Source organism: Mercenaria mercenaria, chromosome 12, assembly GCF_021730395.1.
Source record: "Mercenaria mercenaria strain notata chromosome 12, MADL_Memer_1, whole genome shotgun sequence".
NCBI classification, from domain to species: Eukaryota; Metazoa; Mollusca; class Bivalvia; order Venerida; family Veneridae; genus Mercenaria; species Mercenaria mercenaria.
Genome location: NC_069372.1, coordinates 37,172,514 through 37,192,844, shown reverse-complemented (window position 1 = coordinate 37,192,844; position 20,331 = coordinate 37,172,514).

The following is a 20,331-nucleotide window of genomic DNA, read 5'->3' as shown; positions in this document are numbered from 1 at the left end:
ACCCTCCAAAGGTATTTCATATTGAAAGAAGAAGGAAAAACGGTTATTTAACATTTTTCAGTGTATTTCAGTTTTATTGATATCCGTAAAAGTCTGCATAATTGATAATTTTACTAGTATGCGCCTTTAAGTTAGCTTTCAAATATAAGCTTAAAATGTATATGTCGCGGACCTCGTGTTTCCATGGTAACGCATTTTCTCTCATTTTTAAAAAACTGTGTATGAAAACGGGTTTTTCGACGGCTTCAGTGCCATTCTTTTAATGACCGACATGGAATATTTGGGTCATTTTATTAGCAAAATACCAAGCACTTTACATGTACCCTATTTTTCTTAAAGATTAAAGTAACCATGGCAACAGGGATGTTTAAAATAGCTTATATCTTGCTTATTATTGTAATTTCTTATAAAAATATTAAATAAAATTATCTTTATTGTTAATGTAGCTTTAACACATCTTATTTCTAACGTAAGTAATATTTTCGTGTTATTTGCATTTATTTAAACAAATTTCACAGCTTAAAATGCTTACAGCAGTACCCCTCATCTGACATTTTTTATGGAAAAATCGTTCTGCATGCTGCTTTTATTCTCATGGATATTGTTGAAATGCAAATAAAAAGCAGAAGCTGTGTACCTTAAATAGACCAGTGTCAAGGCTTTTGAATTTTACATTTAGATATAGAGGTCACGGGCTTCGTTTCCATGGTAACATCAATTTAATTCAAGAAACCACAATTTTCTACCTTATATTTGAACAATTTTAGAGCTTAGTTTTAGTATATAAGTAACAACTTATCAACGGAAACTGAAAAATAGGTGTTACAAATAAAACTGCCCGATTTTTATTAGAAAATGGCCATAATAAGTAACCTTTCGTCCAGCTATATTCCCAATAACATCAGTTACCATCGTCCTTTTTCTTACATTCCGCATAACATTTCAATATATAACTACACAAAAGAATCAAAATATTCATCATTATTCAGAGCGAAAGACTCATAAATAATATTTCAGCAAATAATGGCTGTTTAAAAATAGTTCAAATAAAGAAAATGCACAGATTTACGTTCTTTTAACATAAAAGCTATTAATTTTGCGCGGTACCTAACACGTAACGTCATGACGTCAATGGCATCATTTTAAGTCAACAATGTTTTGAAGCGTTTCTGCGGCAATTTATTCATTATTTCTGGATTATTAAACCGTGAAGCATCAGATCGGAGACAGGTTCATGATTATTTTTCTGAAGAATGGATATACAAATACACTTAATTTGTCGTAAACGTCGTCGTAAATCGTCACATTAGTTTCCGGTTGGGCATGCGCACATACAAATATCAAAGTAACCTACCTCCTTAATTATAAGAGTATGAAAAATATGTTACAATGTAGCTGATGTACTTCATCAAATAGGCATTAAAGGTTTGGTATGTTTTTAAAGTTTTTTTTTAAATCTATAATGAGGTTGTTATCCAACATGCCAGTAGGTACTGTGCTAAAGTTCTATATTTCGTTCCTTTATACAGTGTATCTTAAATGTTAATGGTGTGCTTATTGAACATCCTTATCTCCTGCTTTTCCTCAAGCGGCAGTGTGATAATGTGTAAATAAAATGGAAATAAAAATCCAAAACAAAAACAATTACTTGTTATTTTTTTCAGCAGTGTATGAATATTTGTCTGTTGATCCTATATCGACCCTTCTGGATTTGAAATAATCTCTTTGAAGAAAAAAACTTGTCGAAAGAAATAAATTGTTGGAAACGTGCAAATATCGCATGATTATTTCTTCAACATTTTGTGCAAATATAGGGCTTCAACTTCAGTGGAAAGGACAACAAATCACTTGGGGTATATTGTAAAAAAAACATCGATTACAGATTCTTTTGTACTTAGATGTATCTGCAATCACAAAAAATCTAAATGTTATGGAATTCAGAAAATGTGGGAAATATATTTCATAGTTGTCTTAAATGAACAGCTGTTTTAACTTTTGAATATACCCCTCTAGTATTTCAAAATCATGTACACGCCTCTGCTATTTTCTAAGTAAATTTGTAAAATGGATTATTGAAGAAAATGGACAGACGATCTGACTCAGTCCTACAAGGGCGCGGGAATGAACTTTTATAGTTTTATTTCAGAAATCTATAAAAAAAACATTTTGCTTAGCCTAAGAATGCGTTATTTTATTACATATATTTTAGCATAAAACTGTCGTTTTTTTGTCACTTTTCGGGGTTGTTTATACATGGGATCAAACGTGTGTTAACAGAGAGAATCTCACGTGCTGTTAAAACCCCTAATTTACAAATTCGCGTTCCAAGCGTGAACGTATTACGGCCCCAAAACGGACAATTCAAAAGAAAATGACGTCAACGTCAGGCACATGAAAATTTAATGACGTTGAAGGATAATATATTCATCTGTTAGCTTTTTACATGTTTTATCCTAGAATAGCGTTAGCACATGTTCATTTCGTGTTATAACATTTTCTGAATCCTATCGGGCTAGGGCACCAACCAATCCCTCGGGATTCTGCAGATGTTATAACACGAAACACATGCGTTATCCCTACATAATATAACTACAATTTTTATTTTGTCAAGTTTTTAGAAAAAGTTCATTTCTAATATTTACTTTTCCTCTTTGTGAAGGAGGCAACGGTTACAAATTGTTTCGAATTTTGTAGAGATTATAAAAGAAACTTAACACATATGTACACTATATTTGTCATGTTTGTGACCAGTGACACATGGATTTGCCCTTGTCCGTACATCTGTCCGTCCTAATGTCCGTGTATGTGCAACTGTGTCATGCATATATCTTGGGGGCCTCCGTGGCCAAGTGGTTTAAGTCGCTGGCTTCTAATCACTTGTACCTCACAGTTTAGGGCTCGAGCCTCACTCGGGGCGTTGAATTCGTCATGTGAGAAAAGCTATCCAGCTGGCTTACGGAAGGTCGATGTTTCTAATCATGTGCCCGCTTATGATGAAATAATGTATGAAGGCGCACCTGGAATCTTCCTTCACCATCAAAGCTGGAAGGTTAAACCTTACAAAAACATGCATATCTAACAAACAATTTGACCTAGAGTCATTAAACCTTAAATGGGTTTTATTCAGCTTCTAAAGTTGGACATCTTTGGTCTTTTTGGGGTATTAACTCGGTCAGACCAGGGTCATGACCTTTGACGTTAATAATATCTGCCCACGGGTTTACGAATCGAATAGAAACATCCGTCCCGAGGGCACCTCAGCATTTGGCGGTATCGAGACTTGCCGAATTACCGCCCATCAGGTGGCCGAGGGACGGATATTTCTATCTGATTCGTAAACACATGACTGATATTTTTTCTTGCGTATCGTATATATATATAAGCTTGTTATTTTGACAAATAACTTTTCTTGCATACCGTATTTTATATATAATAAAATAAATAATTAAGTTTTATCGTTTGTAGCGTAACGGTATGTTCTTACCGTAAAATAAAGTACATTTGTTTTTTGAATCGAGAAATATACTGTAAAGAATGGAGAGAAACTCAAGTTACCTGACTTTTTTGTATTTTACATAAACAATATATAATCAATATATGAATCGTTAGTTGTCATTAACAGCACGAGAGTTATCTGGCATTGGGATGTCATGTCTCAAAATGTATCTAACATGGAGTCAAAAAACTATAGGAATGTTGTACAGCATATAAAATTGTGCACTTTGGAGTTTATTCTCGATTCTACACCTCTACATCTCCTCAAAAAAAATTCTACTCTTAGTTTATATTTTCTTGTGTTTTGATGATATTTGTAGTAAATTGTCTGTAGCTCTAATTCACTAAGTTCGTGCAAAGTTTATTTACAGCCTGTTTTAATCTTACAATGACAATGCGAAACTTTTTAGGGTATATTTAATGGTGAATATTTTAAATGTTCAAAACAATGTTACAGCAATATAATGTATCCAGTAAGAGACTTGTATGCAAACTTTAAACAACTTTTTTTTTTTTATAAATTTTGTATAATTCGTGATATTTCCTCAAGCTCAAGTAGAGACAAATTTCGAAGTGATGGACACTGTCTAACATGTTTGCAGAGAATTCATAATATCATCAATTTTGATAAAAGAAACTTCAAAGTTTTGGTAAATAATCATAAAACACACAATAAAACTGTGAATATCATTTTTTCTAGGGTACCTCAAGTAAAAGGATTTAATGAGACAGAATTCCAACATTGAAAAATTAAGGTCGAGTCCTGTTGGACTGTTTTAAATATTGCTCACTTCATTCAAAAATAACCTTTTGGCAGAAGGAAAACCTACCAACATTTCTTCCACAATATGTAATCTAAAGAGTAAAGACAAAATATAGAACTTTTACCGCATATAACTCAGTATTTTTAAAGAGTCTAACTCTGTCCTTCTGTTTCAGAGGTAAATTCACTTTGAACAGTAAGAAATCACATTAAAAATATATATATATAAAAATCACTTTTTGTACAAAAAATCAATAATAAGTCTTGAAAAATACTAAAAACTGGGAAAAAAAACGATAAAAAAATGGTCCCAATGGGGTTTGAACCTATGCCCCATGAAAATTTTTAGTCAAAGCTAGGTTTATTGTAGGAACTGAATACTCTTCAAAAGGAGGTACACTAATACACGGGTCCAGAATCAAGTTTTATGACTAAGCGCGTATTTTATTCAAACATGCATATCTTACATTTAAATAGTTCTGCATTATTACATAGATTATTCCATATTATCAGAGAATACTTAAATAAAGTGGTATTGACAAAAGCTCTTCAACTACATCATTTTCAGGTAAAAATGTTAACCTTTTTCCTTGCTAAAATTCTAAAATAGACAGGTCCATCATTCAATTTCGGCTGTACCACTTTTTATTCAAAGGAGTGTTCACTGAAAATTTACTGACTGAATAGTGAACATTGCAGTCTGCAATGGTCGCAAAGGCAAAATCAATTGCCGACAGCATGCTAAAGGTTAGGCATAACAGCAAAACAAACTTTATGACAGTAAGATTAGGCCATATATTATGTTTCAAACATGTATTTTAGTATTTCTTTTTTCATTTTTTTTTACATTATATATCAAAGAAATAGGTTAAAACATATAACACAGTTTTATGGTATGACAACAGCTGATTTGTGCTTATATGATCCTAATCCTGTATCCTATTTTCAAAGGCTTAGGTTGCAAAATAAGCAGTCATCCAGTTTGAAGAATTTTTAGTTTACTAAGTCGGATAATCTTAATTTATATTGTAGAAAGTATGTCTGAGATTTTATTCATCCTTGAATAATTAAATGTTTAGGTAAATACGTACTTAGTAATATTTTACCGTATTTGCAACAAACACAACTTCAGTTGATGGCATCTATGGATCCAGTCTCATGATATTAAATGTGATTTGGCTCCAATCCTGGTTCTTAGCGCCACCTCAGTGGCATTGGCTCCATGCCTTATTGTACAAATCCGTTCAAATGAGTGAAAACCGTCAGAAAACCACATACCTTATCTTGTAACATAGTATGCGTTTGAAACAGACAGGAACTATTTCCGTGAAATCAGGGTGGAATGCAAAGACAACGTCAGCTTTCATTTTGAACGGGCCTGATTCACCATTTAGTTCTGAAAATCGATTTTCATATATAAACTGCTTTCTACTTACTTTTAACGAATTTATTTACAACATAATTATTCATGAAGCACATGCTTGACTCTTCTTCCAGTTTATATTCATTTTCTACAAACTTAACTCATTGCAGCCCAGTATATTAATGTTTGGGTTAGAAAAGTTATACAAAGACCTGGTGGACTGGTACTGTAACAAAAGAGATGTTCTGTTTTTTAGGTCGCTCCGATACGTAACATCAGGCCACTGTCTAACGTAACATCTGACCGCTGTGATACGTAGCATTAATTAAGGTATTAGGCCCATAATAGAGTGCCTCCTTTTTGAAGAGTATTCAATTCCTACCATAAACCTACTTTGACAGCAATTTTCAGGGGGGCGTAGGTTCAAGCCCTACTGGGACCAGATTTTTTCCCCTTGCTTTCCCTTTTTTTCTGGTAAGTTTTTACTTCTTTCAAGACTTGTTATTGATTTATTGTACAAAAATGGAAAAATAATCATTTGATATGCGATTTCTTGCTGTTGAAAGGGAATTTACCTCTAAAACAGAAGGGGCAGAGTAAGACATCTTTAAAAATACTGAGTTACATGCGGTAAAAGTTCTCTATTTTGCCTTCATTCTTTAGATAACATATTTTGGAAGAAACGTAGGTAGGTTTAACTTCTGCCCCAAGGTTATTTTTCAATGAAGTGAGCAAAATTCAAAACAGACCCGCAGGATTCGACCATAATTTTTCAATATTGGAGTTGGAATTCTGTCTGATTAAATCCGTTAACTCGAGGCACCCTAGAAAAAATGATATTGACAGTTTTTATTTTAAGTTTTAAGACTGTTTACCAATAGTTTGATAATTCTTTCATAAAAAATGATTGAACAATAAATTCTCTGAAAACGTTTTGGATAAAGGCCACCACTTTGAAATTTGTCTCTACTTGAGCTTTAGGAAATACCATAAATTACACAAAATTTATATAAAAAAACGGCACGGTAAATGTTTTTAAAAATTTGCATATAAGTGCGAAGCACGGTCAACTATAAGAATATACCAAGCAAATGCCATTTTTGAAACATTACTATTAGGGGCCTAATACCTTAAGCCGATGTGGTACGTCAGATCATGCCTCTGTGATAAATAGTATATGTCCATTGTGATACGAAGTATTACCGCTTTCTTATTTCTGTTTAACCAGTATTCTGTAGAACATAACACAAATTACAATGTAGGAAACAAGTGTAATTTGTACCATTGGAACCAGGTTGGTGGACACATTGGAAAAATGTTATGTTTAATTTTATTAAAACAATAATAATTTCTCAGAGATATGCAATACCTGTTTTGCTAGATAAATACAGGTACAGTATAGTACGGGAATAGGATCTATTAGCCAGGCGTCAAATAAACCACAGAAGTTTGTTGTTGTGTCAAAAGTTCGTTCTGATTTAAATGTTTTGGCGAGCGATTGACTACTTGTACATGTAATACTCTACCCAGAGGTATACTGCAAGAACCACGGTCACGAACGGTACTACCGGTAACCAAATTCAATCACCTAAAATCGTAGATATCTCTCAGTTCAGTACATGGGTATTGGACAAGTGGAAATCTATCTTCCAGTGCACCAGTTAGATTGTCTCAATATTAAATCGCAGAGACACTCCGCATATTTTATGCTTTCGTCGACGACGTTATAGACAAAATACTTGGATAAACTTCCCAGATGAACTTCCGGTCTAGACGACACGGCCGTGTGCACAAATTAAGCGAAATGTAACAAACAAAAACTGAATGTTAAATATTCACAGTTGTAAAGTAAAACTCCAAACAAATGATGAATGAAAGTCATTTTAGAAATAATTTTGAATTTGAAATTATACTGTGGTACATATTTGTATTGTTTATTTGCACATTCATTCTGCATGCGTACTCGTGCAGTAAAACGACGATTAACATAAATTTCCATATAAGCCAATCAGAATAATTTTGTTACCTATACCGGAACTACACATAAAGGGAAGTTCATCTAACACGGCCTGAAAACACTTTCTTCCCCTCTTTTGAGGAGGTGAGTTGAAAAAGGAGCCACACATACTTCCGAGGCGGCGCATATGACCGGAACTTTACGGGGAACGTAGACAAAGAAAGAGGTCGAGCATATTTTATCATTTCTGTAACAAATTTAAGACATTTTATAAATTTTAAAGAAAAAACCTGAAATTGTAGTTCCACTCAGAAATGGTTATACTTACCTGAAATTGTAGTTCCACTCACAAATGGTTATACTTTTATGTATGCAGATCAATTTGCTGTCGGAAGGCATTTTTTGATGTGAGAACTTTTGAAATTTGTGGCATACGACCGTTTCAAACTAAAAGCGGACATGTGTCTATATATTTCACCCTAATTTACAGATATAAGAGATTTCAAAACCATTCTAGATATCTTTTTTAAAAGAATGTCTTATTACTGTATGTTCCGCGGATTTTATCCTCCCATGTGCATTGGCAGCCAAAAGGAGGAGCCAGTCTGCATAGGCGGTGCTTAGAACCAGAGGCGGAGCCAATGCACATTTAATTTCTGGGCTGTTAACGCTTTTAAGTTACTGTATAAAGAAATATTTGCGATAATTTTCTCTATTGTATTATTCCGAATGGAACTTGAGAAAAAGGCCATTAGTTGTACAGTATACGATAGTTTTAATGTAAGGATAATTTACAACCCGACAAGAGTTTTCAAGGACACTGATGTTTGGAATGAGACTTAATAATGTAACCTAACAAATTTGAAAGTACTCTTTAATTTTTGATATCAATTTTATTGTTTGTTCAGTTATGTTTTAAACTTAAAAGTGGGTGCATAAAGTCTTATTGATCACAACAAAATTAATATTGAAAGTGACAGTCTGAGAGTATATAAAACTTGTCATCATATCGTTTGGCACACAGTTAATACTATTCAGATTAATTAAAAATTCGCTAGTCATAAAAATTGTTGTCGAATTGGAGATCCCCCTTACTACAAAAATATTACATACAACATATGACCCTATGTTCGTGTGCCATTAAAGATGTTACAATAGAGGAACGAATCGTAGATATCTCTCAGTTTAGGGAAAACGAATAGCTTGTTGATAACCTAAAACCGTTGAAAATCCAGAAAAATCATGTGCATTGGCTCCGTCTCTGGCTCTTAGCGCCACCTTTGTAGCACTGGCTCATCCTCTTGGTCAAAAACGCACATAGGAGGATTTAGCCCGTAAAATCACGTAGTTTATACAGTAATAAGACATTCTTTCAGTCGGATTGATACGACAGCTTTTAGATCTTTAATTTGGGCGAAATGTATAAAGTTTTAACGCATGCACACTTTTGGTTGGAACCGGTACTAGTTCATATCTTTCAAAAGTCCTCACGCAAAGAAATGCGTTCGCACTGCATATCGACCAGCAAACATAAAAAGTATATCCATTTCTGAGAGGAAATACATCGTCCCTTTTTAAAATAATGTCTTCAATTTGCTACAAAAAGAAAAAAATATCAAGTCATCCACTACCATTGCATTTCCTATCTAGCGTACAGAGAAATACCGCTTTGTTTCTGTTTGTTTAGATTTGTTTCTCATGCGTATTTGGTGAGATGTTCTTTTTATATTCAGTTGTAGGTTAATGAAATGTTTACCTACATAGGATTATATTGGAAATAAATTAATTGGAAGGGAGATTATTAGGACAAAAATGCCAACTTATGCTTGGTAGGCTTATCTATCTTGATATAATGAACTGTACTGTATATTTTTTATTTTGTGTCTGTTTATCTATCTTGCTATTTCGATTTGCAGATTATAATACAATTGCAGATTAATAATTTTGAAAACGAATGGAGATAATTAAAGAAAAGGGTACTTATTGTTCTTTCTCGCCTGATACGGCTGGCGTATATTAAGAATGATATGATTTGTAAACATGTACTACTTATTTATTTTATTCGTTGTATAAGTATGTGTTCTTTATATTTTTTGTAACAGTTGAGGAATTTTACGTGTAATATCTGAGCAAGATTCTACGGTGTCCCTAAAGTGACATGTTACGCACTTTTTTTCCACTTAGGTAATGTGAGACTTTTTTTATTTCGTTTAAACGAAAACGAAATGATTTCGTTTAAACGAAATAACTACGTTTTAACGAAATAACTATTTCCTTTAAACGAAATCATTTCGTTTAAACGAAATCATTCCGTTTAAACGAAATAACTATTTCCTTTAAACGAAATAACTATTTCCTTTTAACGAAATAACTAATTCGTTTAAACGAAATAACATTTCGTAAAAACGAAATCATTTCGTTTAAACGAATTAGTTATTTCGTTTAAACGAAATAGTTATTTCGTTCGTTTTAACGAATTAGTGATTTACGGAAGCTTATTAGGGCCTACAGTTGGTGAGATGTTTTGTGCTAAGTCGACTTGTCTTTACTCGCCTAGATAAGATGTTTTACACATGTCAATAAAATTTATTGACAAAGATTAAAAGTATAGAGGTAATGCAACTTAACCTTTCGCGATATGCTCGATGTTTTTCCCTTTTCGACTTCACTTTTCTCGATATGCTCGATGTTTTTCACTTTTCGACTTAACTTTTCTTAATATGCTCGATGTTTTTCTATTTTCGACAAATATTTAATTGAAAAAAAATATACATCGTGATTTTCGAGATAAATATTGTGAGACGGATGGACAGACAGACAGATGGAGAGTAAACCTATAGTAATCTCCATATCTCCATGTATTCACATACCAAATTACATTAACCTAGCCACTATAATTTTTTGTCATCAAAGGATCCATATGGGAAAACTATATTTTGACTATTTCTGTTGCCATAGCAACATGAATTTTAACAAAGTGTTGTTCATAATTTCAATATTGCCCTCTATTCACATACAAAATTACATTGATCTAGCTAGTATCAAAGCTTTGATAGTGTTTGATATATTTAGTCGAGCTAAAAAGGACAATCATATATAACTGAATGGGAGGGAGGAGGGGAGGGGGGGGGGTGTGTGGAAGTGCTCTTTTGAAATTTCACATGTTCATACTGAAATAGAGCTGGAAAATAAAAAGAATAACTGGGGAGGGATGTCACCCTGGTGGAGGGGTGCAGGTGTCGGGATGCGGGGAACTGTTGTTTTGAAATTTCACATTTTCACATTTTTATATTGAAAATATAGCTGAACAATAGATTTTTTAAGGCGGGGGGGGGGGAGGCAGGTCACCTCAGTGTGGGGAGGGGGTTGTGATGTGGGGGTGGGGTGGAAGAGGGTGGAGTGTTGTTGTGTTATTATGAAATTTCACATGTTCATATTGAAATATAGCTGAAAAAAAAAATCATAAATGAAACAATAATTCTGTGCAGACAAGACCACAATTTAGACAAGTTTTGCCCTTTTAGGGGATATAACTCTCGAGTCAATCATGGGATATGCCTGGTTCAAGAAAGGAACCAAGATCTTTTGGTGGTAAAAGTTATGTGCAAGTTTAGTTAAAATCAACTCACAAACAAGAAGGGTTTTTGTAACAAAAACACATGTCCCCCCCCAGCCTCCATGATTTGTTACAGTGACTATTTGTGCCAAGTAATTTGAAAATCCTTTAAGGGGTTTAAACAATACAGCCCGGACACGATTTGTGAAGGACAGACGGACGAACTTACAGGATTTTGTGGGTAATCCCTTATATTACCTATTATCTTCCTTTGATCCTTTTAACCCCATAATACTATTTTTTAACCCCACAATACCAATTTAACCCCAGAATGACCACAACCTCAGAATGTCAAATTCAACAGAAACGCTAACGCCAAATTTATATGTGGGCACGTCGGGACAGACAGACGGACAGACAGACAACTCGGGGAAAAACAACATGTCTCCCTAGAATATTTCTGGCGTAGACATAATGAAACCATCACTGTGCAGACAAGACCAATATAGGCAATTTTTGAACCTGACGTGTTTAAATATCACGTGACATGCATAATTATATCGCTTAAAGTAAAAGTTCTCGAGAAAAAGATGTAACAAGTCGAGTAAATTATGTTGAAATACCAAATACATTTATCTTCTTGTTATGTTTCTTGACGACTTCGCTGAAAGATCTAGTTAGACGTGTAGAAGTTAATCGCATTGACAAATATTTCACGCAATTCGATAAAAAAGTATGCGTAATGATTAAAAACATTTACGTATAATGTATTAATTATCACGCCTTCATCAGATGTTTTTGTTCAAAACGAAAAGACACAAGTTGACTTGACGCGAAACTTTTAGATAAGTGGAGGCCCTGATAAGCTTCCGTAGTTATTTCGTTTAAACGAAATGTTATTTCGTTTTAACGAAATGATTTCGTTTAAACGAAATAGTTATTTCGTTTAAACGAAATAAAAAAGTCTCACATTACCTAAGTGGAAAAAAGTGCGTAACATGTCACTTTAGGGGCACCGTAAGATTCAACTTTTTCAACTTAAGATTCAAGATTTTTCTTTTAAAAAATAACAACTAAAACTAAAAAAATAAAAACTACCATTTAGTATTAATTTAAGGTTTAAAAGTAATGATAAGTGTTAGAAATATCGAAATAGTAAAAACTTTAAGATAATTTATTTCCAGTTGATGATATTTCAATCCTTTTTTCTCTCATTTCGGGTTAATGTTTGTCTTCTCTTATTTCTTTCTAATTCAATAGTTAATATTGCAATGAACTGTGTAACAAGCGTTCTTGAATCGTGCTGTCCCTCATGTACTCCTGCTGCATCTTTGTGTCCCCGCCTCCTGGTCTGTCTCGGTTGTTTTCTGTTAACTATCTTATGCATCCTTTCGTCATTCTTCGACCTCACTACCCTGACATTGTATCCTCATAGGTAACGAATTAGGAGCCTGGAGAATGGCGATCGGATTGCATTACTTTAGGGGGCGTGCTTGTATAAAAGCTGCATTTTTTAGTTACAATTTATGTTCGATTTTTGCGAAATACCTGCATTTTCTCTATCGAAACATCATTATTAAGTTACACCTTGTAACCCAACTTGTTTGATTGATAATTTTGTTGATTCAAAAATGTACCCCATATTCTTGATCTTAGACAATATTCATTATGCAATGATCATACGATTAATTATTTTTTTGTCTGGTGATGTCCATCCCAATCCTGGGCCTAGTCTAGAAGCCACTAGTTGTTTTTCTGTACTACATCAGAATATAAGGAGTATTCGCAACAAGTTAGATTATATCAAAGACAATTTTCTTGACTTCGATGTTATCTGTTTTACCGAAACTCACTTAACGCAAAATATTTCTGACTTGCAGATGAAACTTGAAGGATTAGGAAATATGTTTCGGAAAGATGTTTCATCACACTCAGGTGGTATCCTAGTATACTGTAAGTCAGGATTACAGCCAAAACGATTAAATGACCTTGAAACTATTTTACCGGAATCTCTGTGTATTAAAATAAAAGATCATAATAAAAACTTTATTATTGCTACAGTCTATAGGCCACCAGACTCTGCTATCGACTTCTGGCAAAGATGTGATGTTCTTGTTGACCAGGCCTTAGAAATATCAGATAATATTATTTTAGTTGGCGATATAAACGAAGATCAGTTAAATGTAACAAATCGTAAATTTAGAGACATACTTATTCTTAATAATATGACAAATGTAATTAATAAACCAACTGGAATAACACACAGTACAAGCACCTTAATTGATGTAATTGCATTAACAAATACTGTAATACCGCTGGATTCTGGAGTTTTTGAAACGCCGTCAAATATTAGTGATCACTTTGCTACTTATGTTTATGTAAAAAGCAGTTTCCAGGCCAGGACATGTTACACCCGCCGAGTGTGGAACTACCACCAAGCCGATTTTGAAAAGTTAAATAACTCGATAAACGCCACTGATTTGTCAGCTCTTAACTCAGACTCTCTAGACGTAGCCACATCTTTTTTCGAAAAAACATTTTTAGATTTAGCTAAAACATGCATTCCTACTAAAGTTGTACAAATCCGCCCCAACGACAGACCTTGGTATAATTCATTTATTCGTACCACATCTAGGAAACGTGATTGTTTAAAGCGAATTGCTATCCAGTCTGGGAAACCATCAGATTGGCAATGTTACAAGAAAATAAGAAATCGTGTCAATAATATGAAAAAACACCTACGCGAACAATTTTATAATACTCTTGAATTTTCCATGAATGATTTAAGTTCTACAAATCCTAAACAGTATTGGAAAACAGTAAAAATGCTAGTCAAAGAAAATTCTGAAGCCAAAGAAGAAATTCCGCCCCTTGAAAACGAAAATCATGACACTGCTATTTCTGACGTAGATAAAGCTACATTTTGAACGATTACTTCGTGTCAGTTTTCTGTGATATATCGAAAGCTTTCGACCGAGTTTGGCATAAAGGCCTTATATTTAAACTGAAGCAGTATGGTATTTCAGGAAACTTGGTCAATTGGATAACAGATTACCTGGAAAATAGATCGCAAAACGTATTTGTAGGGCAATCGTTTTTAAATAGTAGGTTATTAACTGCAGGCGTACCTCAAGGACCGGTCTTGGGCCCTCTTTTATTTCTTGTATACGTAAATGATATTGCTGATTTTGTTATAAGTACCGCTATACTATTTCCTGACGATAGCTCATTTGCTATATCTTCACCAGACTCCGTTTATATAGAAACTGTTTTAAATTCAGATCTAGAAAAAAATTCCAGTTGGGCAAATCAATGGCTAGTAAAGTTCAATCCTTCTAAAACTGAAGTCATGTTTTTCTCCTTTAGAGATATAGCTCAACCTTCGTTAACCTTTGATAATACCCCTCTAAACTTCGTTGACGATCACAAACATCTAGGTCTTACAATAAGTCATGATGGCTCTTGGCACACCCATATAAACAATATCACTTCCTCAGCTTCAAAAGTACTCGGCTCGATGAGAATGTTAAAATTCAAAGTTAAAAGGTCTACTCTTAACAACATTTATTTATCGTATCTAAGACCTCTACTCGAGTATGCTTCAGTTGTATGGGATAGCTGTACTAAATATGAAAAGGACACTATAGAAAAACTTCAATATGAAGCAGCTCGCATTGTTACTGGTTTGACTCGTTCCGTTTCCATTCAAAATTTATTAACAGAAGTTATTGTCGGTGACTTAAACTTCTATCTAAACATACCTACGGATCTTGACGCTTCCAAGTTCAACAGCTGTCTAGAAACATTTGGTATGGAACAACATGTTCGAGGACCAACACATGTTGTAGGACATACTTTGGATGTGCTTATCTCAAGAGACACTGAAAATATTGTATCAAATATAGAAGTTACTGACCCAGGACTATCTGATTCTGATGGGAAGGTATCACGTGGCCGTTTCGTTGTGATATTTCATATTCGAGCAGAAAAACCTGCTACAATAAGGAAACCTGTGACCTTTCGAAGGTTGAGATTCATCGACAATGAATAATTCAGAAACGAAATAAAATCTTTGAAGATTCCCGACAAGAATTCGTTAATTTCTGATGTTGACGAGCACATGGAATCATTAAACAACAGTTTGATATCACTCATTGACCAGCACGCCCATTGGCTTACAAAAACAATAGTGCTTAGGCCGACATGTCCATGATATAATGAAGAACTACACGATGCCAGACATGTGAAACGAAAACTTGAACGCAAATGGAGAAAAACAAAGCTGACAATAGATCATGGAATATACAGAAATCATTGTGCTTCTGTGAATAAATTGCTGAAACAAGTATTCTGAAAAGTAGAGTCCTGTGGACGCGATCAGAAGAAACTTTATTCAAAGTAACAAAGAATCTTCTTGGTAGAGACAAGGAGGCCGCCCTGCCAACATGTTCCTCTTCCAAAGAACTAGCAAAATATTTCAGCGACTTGTCATCGATAAAATTGATGGAATAAGAAATAAAACTGGGTCAGAAACAGAATTACAAACCGATGCGGTAACCACCGAGGAAAGTCCGAACACGCATATAAACTTGTCGAATTTACTCCAGTCTCACAGGATGAAGTGAAAAAGTTATGATTTCAAAATCTGCAAGTTAATCGTGTGAGCTAGATGAAAGAATACTTAGAAGAACTGTTGCAATCTCTCACTAAAATAATCAATTATTCTTTGGAGAAAGCATATGTACCGAACCCCTTCAAAGTTCGTTGATCAGATCACTCATCACAAAGTCAGATCTGGATGCAAATGTTCTGAAAAACTATAGACCTATCTCTAAACCGTACCTGTCTAAAATACTTGAAAAGATAGACGATGCTTGTTTGGAAAGTCACTTGTCTTTGAATAGTCTCCACGAAGAACACCAGTCCGCATACAGAATAATTCACTCCACTGAGACTGCATTACTCGAGGTTCAAAATGACATTCTCAACTCCCTTGACCAAAATGATGTAACAATGTTAGTGATGCTTGACCTATCAGCTGCTTTCAATACCATTGACCTTAGTATTGCACTGCCTCCATGAACACTTTGGTATCACAGGAAGATCACTCGAATGGATAAATTCATATCTGAGCGACCGCTACCAAACTGTGACCATAGATAGTGAACTGCCAAAACCAATGCAAATAACATACAGTTTCCTACAGGGGTCCGTTCTCGGACCAAAATGTTTCACAATGTACACTAAACCAGTTGGTACAAATGCTAGAAACATGGACTAAATCACCATTTTTACGCCGACGATGGGCAGCTTTATTTATCTTTCAAACCAACAAATCCGGTCTCTCAGAATCATGCTTTACGCTGTGTTGAAAACTGTCTCGTCGAAATTGTATCTTGGATGAACAGCAATATGTTGAAAATCAATGCCGATAAAATTGAAGTCATTCTCAAAGAAACGAAAAACATATTGAATAGTTTTCTGTGATTATTTGAGAAGAGAACATTAAACTGTCTAAATGTGTAAAGACTCTTGGTGTTTTTCTAGACTCCAAAATGAGCATGGAAAACATATTAACTCAATTTGTAGATCAGGATGCGCACAGCCCCATCAGGAAATATCTAAATACAGATGCTACAAAATCGCTAGTAAATTCACTCGTCACCTCACGCCTTGATTATTGCAATGCGCTCTTGTATGGTGTTTCGAAGTCATTGCTGAGTAGACTTCAAAATCTTCAGAACACTGCAGCTCGAATCATAACGAGAATATCGCGTTATGATCACATTACACCGGTCTTAAAAGAACTGCATTGGATATCAGTTACTCACAGAGTGGACTTTAAGATTCTAGTTCATACATACAAAGCATTGCATGACTAATCACTGATCTATGTTAAAGACTTGCTAGAACTCTATCAGCCACAAAGAAATTTGAGATCCAAAAACAAGTCAAAACAACTAGTTGTTCCAAAAAGCAAAACTCTGAAATACGGTGATCGTAGTTTTTCATTAGCTGCACCGAAGTTATGGAATACTCTTCCGGCTATCATTAGATACGCTAAAAGTTTGGATGCTTTCAAAAGATCATTAAAATATCACTTTTCTTTAAGGTCTATTGAAACTAACTTTGCACTGGAAAACAAGTTGTTGTATGACTGTGCAATAGAAGTTATTTACTGCTGTTTATTGTTCTTTAAAATATCTAGTAAAATTAATATGTTGTGTCAAACCTGATTCTAGCTAACTACTTTTTAATGTTGATGTATATTATATTAATATTACTTTTGTGTTGTATTGTGTGTTCATATCATTCTGTGATAATTAGTTTGTACAGCGTTTTTGAAAGTTTATTTTATACATGAAAAGAGCGCTATAAAAATCTGGCAAATAACAATAATAATAATAAGTTGCTGTCACTACCAGAACGAAATTTTAATTAAATTGTAATTGTCTAAAACAAGGTTTTGTAAGTCTTACACAGGCACGGTCCTTGTTAAACTTAGGTGTTGTTGAAATGTCAAGCAGACTGTCTTACAGCTTTTGTTATTAATATCGTTATCGGCTTTTATCGATGGCCAGAACAGGAGTTTTTAAAATACATATTTTTGAAGCCTTGGTACGCCACAAGACCAATTACCATTATGAAATGGTGGAGTCATCGGATGTATACTGCAATATAGAAAACCTCGTATGACATTACACATGAATGTTTGTAATCGCGTGAACTCACACACAGAAGTGTTTTGCAACGTAAACTTATAAAACTTATAATCTTGGTCAATTTATTAATCATTTAACAGTACCAAGACTTTTACGGATATTTGGTATTCCTTACTAATGATCTAATTTCTGTATATCGAAATGTAATTAAAACGAGTTTCTAAGCTGGTAGCTGGACGAACTACAACACAGGCACCATTTGCCCGTGTAACAAAAGTCATGCTTAGACCGTCCTAAAGAATGGATGTTGCATTCTTTTTTTAAGAGTATTTTCAAAAATTTCAAGGACAAATATTCACTAAAAAAAAGCTACGTTCGAAGAAAAAACCTCCCCTTCAAAGAAAAAGTTAATCCAATGTCAGTAACTTCATGGATGCGTATATGATTAACATTTCACTTAAAGGTGCAAAATAAAGACAAATGAATAGACATAAATCTTAAAAAAAAGACTACACATTTTGTAATATAGTACTAAACATTATGATAGCCGTGCAATATTCCCTTTGAAATCAACACAAGAACAGGGAAACAAATGATTGTTTCTGTATTTTCTTAGACTGACATGGGGGGTCATTTTGTCCTACTTTCATGTTTATCGTTTTTCCGTAATCGGTCGGAAATTCTTCGGGATCACGTGATTTTAAAATTGTTTCAAACGAATATCCGTTTAAAGACGCGCGACAAAATAACTGTATTTCCATGATGGTAATTATACACGACTTGCACGAAAAATATGAAATGTACAAAATTTATGTTTAAAATTGACAGTGACATATATTAGGCCAAGACAATGTGTTTAATGTCTAAAATCTTATTAAATTAATGTAGCCATATGTACATAAATCAGGGTATTTAGGTAAATTTCAATCACATTTTGTTTCGGCAGTGTAAGACAGTTATTCATTTATATTCTTAAAACTATACTGAAAAGAGATTAACTGAAAAAGTTTGCAGACGAAGTTGTGAAAACACTTTTATTCGGGAAGGGCCTGAATTGTCCTCCCGCAAACTTGTAGTATAGCTGTTTATTACCTGTATTATAAGAATGATTTTCATGAAGGTTTTGTGAGTTACAAAATTGTTGAATTCCATGTGCTAAGTTTGTAAAAATCACGTTGTCGTTTGGGCATATAATATATTTTGCATCTATTTATAAATTATAGCCTCGTTTCGGAGGATTCTTCCGAAAAAATCCGAAGATGCTCGACGGGTTCGTAAGCAGTCGGAAAACATACTTTCGGTTTGACATAGGCAACATTTTTTGTTTATTTGTTAGTTATTCTTGAACATATTCATGACTATTTGGTCAGATCTGATGCAGTGAGCCATATTTTTAGTAAATAGGAAGTCTCAGCTACAAACTCTGGTTTTCATATAATACTCGTTCGGGTTTTAGTAATGGACCTTTAATACACATGATAAAGAAACGGACACACAAAGGAACCTAGTAGAGCACATAATTTGGAATAGTCATTTGCTATTACTTGGGAATTAATCCAGTACAAAATATAGTAAATATTCCTTCTAATCCTTCCAATTTTTCAGAGATGCATAACAGTGCGAATAAAAAATGTGATGGCAAAGCATGTACAATACAAAATGTTTCTGCAAATTTAGATACAAATTAAGCCTAACAATTTTAAAGAGCTAAATAGGCTTCTAGCGAATAAAATGCCTAGAAATGAAAAGATGGCAATTTAAATGTTAAACTGAAACTAAATGGAGGGTCCCGGGGTTGGAATGTTGCACTGACCATCACTTAGGAGCCAGGGAAATCGTTTCATGCAGTCATTTTACATACAAATGTTTATTCTCAGGAACCTTACAAATATAACCACTGTCAATGAAGAAATAACAAGTTCCCAAACGTGGTTTATCGTAGAATAACCTGAGTTTTGAGTTCTTGTGCGTAAGAATATATCACGGAGGCCGTAGGCCTGAGTGATATATTGTTTCGCATAAGAACGAAAATCTCGGGTTATTCTACGATAAATCACACTTGGGAACTTATTATTTCGATTCTAACACGACATACTAGTATCAAAAATGTTAGAAAAAAGTGGTAACTACTTTTTACGACCGTATTGCGCACCTGGATCGGATGAGGTCATTGCACGCGAGTGGTATATTGCAGAATAACCCGAGATATATTTTGCTCTACATATATATAGGTTATTTGCTGGTCGTGTTAGAATAACGAATATATGTACTTATTCTATTATCAAAATTGTTCGAATTAAAGTTGTTTCCTTTATTAAAACAAATATATTTCACAGGTCCTGAATCGAGTACCTCCCCTTCGAACAAAACGTTAATCCCATGTCAGTAACTTCATGGATGCGTACATGATTAACATTTCACTTAATACACATGATAAAGAAACTGACACACAAAGGAACCTAGTAAAGAACATAATTTGGAATAGTTATTTGCTATTACTTGGGAATTAATCCAGTACAAAATATAGTAAATCTT